A 7,500-nucleotide genomic window follows, 5' to 3' on the forward strand; every position below is an offset into this window, starting at 1 on the left:
TTCCTGGGGGGGCGTACAGAAAATTAATTGAGAAGCACTGGGTATATAGTAATATATTATATGTGATGATATATTAATATATTATATATATATATAGTAATATATAATATAATATATTACTATATATATATATATATAGTAATATATATATATAATATAACATCTATATATAATATAATATATTACTATATCATATATATTACTATATATATGATATAGTAATATATTATATTATATATTACTATATATATATATAATATATTAATATATCATCACATATAATATATTACTATATACTCATCATCTATATATAATATAATATAATATATTAATATAAAACAGTAAAATAAGTTAAGGGTTATACTCGTCATCACATATAATATATTAACTCATTTTCTATAAGTCAAGTTATTTTAGTTCCAGCAGTAAAGTTTATAGTTTACAGAGAACCAGAACACGATGCGTAGGGTCAGAGAACCAGAACACGGTGCGTCGGGTCAGGAGAACCAGAACACGATGCGTCGGGTCAGAGAACCAGAACACGGTGCGTCGGGTCAGAGAACCAGAACACGATGCGTCGGGTCAGAGAACCAGAACACGGTGCGTCGGGTCAGAGAACCAGAACACGTCGGGTCAGAGAACCAGAACACGTCGGGTCAGAGAACCAGAACACGGTGCGTCGGGTCAGAGAACCAGAACACGATGCTTCGGGTCAGAGAACCAGAACACGGTGCGTCGGGTCAGAGAACCAGAACACGATGCTTCGGGTCAGAGAACCAGAACACGGTGAGTCGGGTCAGAGAACCAGAACACGGTGCGTAGGGTCAGAGAACCAGAACACGATGGATCGGGTCAGAGAACCAGAACATGATGGATCGGGTCAGAGAACCAGAACACGGTGCGATGGGTCAGAGAACCAGAACACGGTGCGTCGGGTCAGAGAACCAGAACACGATGCTTCGGGTCAGAGAACCAGAACACGGTGCGTCGGGTCAGAGAACCAGAACACGATGCTTCGGGTCAGAGAACCAGAACACGGTTGGCGTTGGGTCAGAGAACCAGAACACGATGGATCGGGTCAGAGAACCAGAACATGATGGATCGGGTCAGAGAACCAGAACACGGTGCGATGGTCAGAGAACCAGAACACGGTGCGATGGGTCAGAGAACCAGAACACGGTGCGGTGGGTCAGAGAACCAGAACACGATGCGTAGGGTCAGAGAACCAGAACACGGTGCGATGGGTCAGAGAACCAGAACACGGTGCGTCGGGTCAGAGAACCAGAACACGATGCGTCGGGTCAGAGAACCAGAACACGGTGCGTCGGGTCAGAGAACCAGAACACGGTGCGTCGGGTCAGAGAACCAGAACACGGTGCGTCGGGTCAGAGAACCAGAACACGGTGCGTCGGGTCAGAGAACCAGAACACGGTGCGATGGGTCAGAGAACCAGAACACGGTGCGGTGGGTCAGAGAACCAGAACACGATGCGATGGGTCAGAGAACCAGAACACGGTGCGATGGGTCAGAGACCAGAACACGGTGCGATGGGTCAGAGAACCAGAACACGATGCGTTGGGTCAGAGAACCAGAACATGATGGATCGGGTCAGAGAACCAGAACACGGTGCGATGGGTCAGAGAACCAGAACACGGTGCGGTGGGTCAGAGAACCAGAACACGATGCGATGGGTCAGAGAACCAGAACACGGTGCGATGGGTCAGAGAACCAGAACACGGTGGCGGTCGGGTCAGAGAACCAGAACACGGTGCGATGGGTCAGAGAACCAGAACACGATGCGATGGGTCAGAGAACCAGAACACGGTGCGATGGGTCAGAGAACCAGAACACGATGCGTTGGGTCAGAGAACCAGAACATGATGGATCGGGTCAGAGAACCAGAACATGATGGATGGGTCAGAGAACCAGAACACGGTGCGATGGGTCAGAGAACCAGAACACGGTGCGGTGGGTCAGAGAACCAGAACACGATGCGATGGGTCAGAGAACCAGAACACGGTGCGATGGGTCAGAGAACCAGAACATGATGGATCGGGTCAGAGAACCAGAACATGATGGATCGGGTCAGAGAACCAGAACAGATGGATCGGGTCAGAGAACCAGAACACGGTGCGATGGGTCAGAGAACCAGAACACGGTGCGTCGGGTCAGAGAACCAGAACACGGTGCGTTGGGTCAGAGAACCAGAACATGATGGATCGGGTCAGAGAACCAGAACACGGTGCGATGGTCAGAGAACCAGAACACGATGCGATGGGTCAGAGAACCAGAACACGGTGCGATGGGTCAGAGAACCAGAACACGGTGCGTCGGGTCAGAGAACCAGAACACGGTGGATCGGGTCAGAGAACCAGAACACGGTGCGATGGGTCAGAGAACCAGAACACGGTGCGATGGGTCAGAGAACCAGAACACGGTGCGTCGGGTCAGAGAACCAGAACACGGTGCGATGGGTCAGAGAACCAGAACACGATGCGTCGGGTCAGAGAACCAGAACACGGTGCGATGGGTCAGAGAACCAGAACATGATGCGTTGGGTCAGAGAACCAGAACACGGTGCGTCGGGTCAGAGAACCAGAACATGATGCGATGGGTCAGAGAACCAGAACACGGTGCGATGGGTCAGAGAACCAGAACATGATGCGTTGGGTCAGAGAACCAGAACACGGTGCGATGGGTCAGAGAACCAGAACATGATGCGATGGGTCAGAGAACCAGAACACGGTGCGATGGGTCAGAGAACCAGAACATGATGCGTTGGGTCAGAGAACCAGAACACGGTGCGTCGGGTCAGAGAACCAGAACACGGTGCGTCGGGTCAGAGAACCAGAACACGGTGCGTCGGGTCAGAGAACCAGAACACGATGCGTCGGGTCAGAGAACCAGAACACGATGCGTCGGGTCAGAGAACCAGAACACGGTGCGTCGGGTCAGAGAACCAGAACACGGTGCGTCGGGTCAGAGAACCAGAACACGATGCCAGCAGGACTTCAAACGTGTCTTTATTGAATCAGCAGCTTTGAGGCAGAAACCAGGCGGCCATTGAAGTGTTCCTGCAGTGAGAGACATGAAACACATTATAGCTCATCATCTATGACATCATCTATGACATCATCTAACCGTAACCCTGACAACCTCTGAGTCCGCTAACTCACCACATGCTACACATCGCTAATGCTAACAGCTAAACATTTATGTGTATATTGCATATGTGTATATTGCGTGTTTGTGTGTGTATATTGCGTGTTTGTGTGTGTGTGTGTGTGTTGTGGGGTTGAGCCAGAATCCACCGAGTGTGGATCCCGGAGGTGCACTCTCCATCCTACGGTCAGTCCTCCATCTTCCAGTATCGGGGTCAGTATATTTATTTAATTATATAAAGTATATTGTTTAGTTTAACATATATACTTTATATTATTTAGCCGGGTCGCCTTGGGTATATCAAGTATTAATTTCTTTTTTGTCTTTTTTTATTTTTCATGTTTTCCTTGTTTGGCTTCATGTAATCCCCCCCCCCCCCCACCCCTAACCTGTAGTTCTTCTGTGTGTCTGAAGGTGGCGGTAGGGTTAGAGATGAGATGTTGCTCCCTCAGAGGTCTGAGCCAAACTGAATGTTCCTGCTTGTTCGTCTCCTTTTATACCCTCCCTTCCTTCCTCCCTTCCTCCCTTCCTTCCTCCCTTCCTCCCTCCCTTCCTCCCTCCCTTCCTCCCTTCCTTCCTCCCTTCCTCCCTCCCTTCCTCCCTTCCTTCCTCCCTTCTTACCGATAGTTTTAAATTTCGTGTCTAATTTTCCTCCTACTTGTTTTAGCCTAATAACCTTATTACTTATTTTCCCATTTTAAATTAACCAGAATGTTTTTTAACCCTTTTAACCATAAATATTATTAACCCCATGAATGTTGTATTTATTATACTTGTATTTTATATTAATTTATTAACCCTTTTCCAATTTCCTTCTTCCCTTAGGTATTTCCGTTCCTGTTACTTAGCTTCCATCCTTCCCTATTCCTGTTTGCGTACCTCGTGTTTCTCTCGCCGGACTCTTGGCTCTGTTTGTCCTCTGTATGAGTTCTCAGGGTCTAGTTAGGGTTTGTAGTTAGGGCTAGGGCTAGGGTTAGGGGTTAGGGGTTAGTTTAGCGCTCATGAGCCCAACTGAGGTTTGGGTGCACTGGCCTGGGGATGTGCGGTCCGTTGCATTCCCCCCGCCTCCCTGCAAATAAAAATGGGTGAGTATGAGTATTCATTTTAAATCCATTTATTAATTTTGTAGAAATATTTTTTAATCATCTTGTAATAATATTTATATATGTATCTATATATCTATATATATATAACAACATACAAACCTACAGTTTTCCTTTAACTGAAATCACCAAAAAACATTAATTCCTGTGTACATTGTGGCTTATTTTATGTGTGTATATATGTACAATTGACCAGAAACAGCTGCAGCCCAGGACAAACAAGATGGAAGTACAATGACCTTATTATTTAAATTGTGAACACAGTTGACCTTAATGGAACTCAGATGAAAGAAGACGCAGATAATTTCTTTGATAGGGTCAGGGGTCAGGGGTCAGGGTTAGGGGTTAGGGGTCAGGGGTCAGGGTTAGGGTTAGGGAGGGTTAGAGGAGGACAGGAAGTTGAGGTGAGGAGATGGAAGCAGGCTGGATGGCACATGAGGAACATGGTGAGCATTACAGGATCAGCTGTTCTTAACCTTCCTGTCGTCTGATTTCACTGTTCCTTCCTTCCTCCCCTCCTTCTTTCCTTCCCTCCTTCCTAGCTTCCTTCCTTCATTCTTTCCTTTCCTTCTTTCCTCCCTTCCTTTCTCCCTTCCTTCCTTCCTCCCCTCCTTCTTTCCTTCCCTCCTTCCTAGCTTCCTTCCTTCATTCTTTTCTTTCCTTCTTTCCTCCCTTCCTTCCTCCCCTCCTTCTTTCCTCCCTTCCTTCCTCCTTTCCTTCTTTCCTCCCTTCCTTTCTCCCTTCCTTCCTTCCTCCCCTCCTTCTTTCCTCCCTTCCTTCCTCCTTTCCTTCCTTTCTCCCTTCCTTCCTTGACTCGAGGTCTTCACAACATGCAGGTATTAACATCCTGGCAAAATGTAATGAAACTCTACACATCTGAATTAGTACATTAAATTAAAGTTCAGCATTTATTTTTTTACTAAAATCTAGAAGTGATGATGTCATAATGATGTTCAGCCAGTTGGAAGCGACTCGGACGGAGCCGAGGTTCCTCAGCTGAAACCCAACGTGTGTCGATTGTCCTTCAAGGATCAACTTGTGATGTCACTTCCTGTTGTCTAGTTAGTCTTATTTTGAAAGGTTTTCTCCTTGTGTGTGCAGTTAGTTTTACTTCCTGTGTTTCCCCGCCTCAGTTAATTTCCTCCTGTGTTTCACCTCACGTCTCCAGGTCTGTTTCCCGTGTTGGCAGATAAAACCTTTCCAAGACTCTGTCCCTAACCCCTAACCCTTCCACTCTGTCCCTAACCCCTAACCCCTAACCCCTAACCCCACCCTAACCCTGACCCTGACCCCCTAACCCCAAACCCCGAACCCCGAACCCTCCAGTCTGCTCTGAAACTCTGACACAGTCTCTCAGATCATCGACCGGTCTGTGCCTCGAGAAGCTTTGAATTCATCCAGGTCTGTTTAGATCTGGATTAAAGTTGTCAGCAGCTGTTTCAGGTCTGATTTATTTTAAGGGGAGTTGTAGAAGTTCAGTGTTTGTACAATGTTCATCAGCTTTTGTCGAGACTATAAATGATATATATTTAATTGGGTTAATAAAATAAAATTGTGTATTAAAGGGTATTCTTTTAAACTAATGTTTTGTTTATTAAATGTGAATCATTTAGAGCCTCAGAACAGAATAAATGTTTTAATCTTAAAATGAGAAACTTTAAAAAACAAATAAAGTCATTTCAGTTTATTTCCTTTGATCAGTTTTATTGTTCATCAACTTTAATATTAATTATAATACAGTTTAAAAAAGAAAAATAGAAGAATTGAAATGAACAGTTTTAATGGATGAGTATTACTGACTGTCCTGTGTCGCCCCCTGCTGGCTGCACTCAGTCACACAGCTGGAGACTCTGCTAGGAGAGAGAGAGAGAGAGAGAGAGAGAGAGAGAGAGAGAGAGAGAGAGAGAGAGAGAGGAGAGAGAGAGACAGAGAGACAGAGAGAGAGAGAGAGACAGAGAGAGAGAGAGAGAGGTCTGGGGTCCACCTGCCGTCCTCCGTGTCCAACGCAAAACACCGAACAATGCATGCAGAGCAGAATTAGGACGATACCCACTAATTATCAAAATTCAAAAGAGAGCAATTAAATTTTATGATCACCTTAAAGAAAGTGATCACAGTACGCTCCATAAAAAAGCCCTGACCCACAGAGAGACTGTAGAGAGATGCCCCCCCCCCCTCAGACAACTGGTTCCTGACCCACAGAGAGACTGTAGAGAGATGTCCCCTCAGCCAACTGGTTCTGGGACTCCGTCAACAAACACCAGCAGAACCACCAAACAGAAATCCTATCAGACTAAACCAAATTATAAGAAAACAAAAAGAAAACTATCTGACACACTGGGAAGAATCAACCAGAAACCAAAGCAAATTGGAATGTTATTTGGCCCTAAATCGAAAATACACAGTGGCAGAATACCTGAGCACTGTGACCGATCCCAAGCTCAGGAAGTCGTTGACTGTGTACAGACTCAGTGAGCACAGCCTCGCCATCGAGAAAGGCCGTCACACAGACCTGGCTCCCCAGAGAAGACAGACCTGGACCCGGCTCCCCAGAGAAGACAGACCTGGACCCGGCTCCCCAGAGAAGACAGACCTGGACCCGGCTCCCCAGAGAAGACAGACTATGCACCCACTGCACACAACACCAGGTGGAGACCGAGCTGCACTTCCTTACCACCTGCAAATTGTACCAAGACATCAGAGACGTGTACTTCCCACAGATCACCAACACCCACCAACAATTTGAGACCTTAAACAGCATAGCAGCAAGGTTTATAACCTGCTGTGACCACAGAAGGACGCCCAGCAGGCAGGAAGGACAGACCTAGACCATGTCCTCCTGCTGGACAGACAGAGAGACAGAGACAGAGAGAGAGAGAGAGAGAGAGAGAGAGAGAGAGAGAGAGAGAGAGAGAGAGAGAGAGAGAGAGAGAGAGAAAGAGAGAGACAGAGAGAGAGAAAGACAGAAAGAGAGAGAGAGAGACAGAGAGAGAGAGATAGAGAGAGAGAAACAGAGAGACAGAGAGAGAGAGAGAGAGAGACAGAGAGAGAGAGATTCTAAGGTTCCTGCTTGGTTTCAGTGTTTGATGATGAAATGGTGACACCTGCTGGTGAACTGCTGGTGTTGCATCTGAAGCAGTTTTATTGATTCTGGTTTGTTCAATATAGTTTCAAACATTCAAACCTAACCCTGACCCTGACCCCCTAACCCCACCCTAACCCTGACCCTGACCCC

The sequence above is a fragment of the Scomber japonicus genome, chromosome 5, assembly GCF_027409825.1.
Source record: "Scomber japonicus isolate fScoJap1 chromosome 5, fScoJap1.pri, whole genome shotgun sequence".
Taxonomy (NCBI): domain Eukaryota; kingdom Metazoa; phylum Chordata; class Actinopteri; order Scombriformes; family Scombridae; genus Scomber; species Scomber japonicus.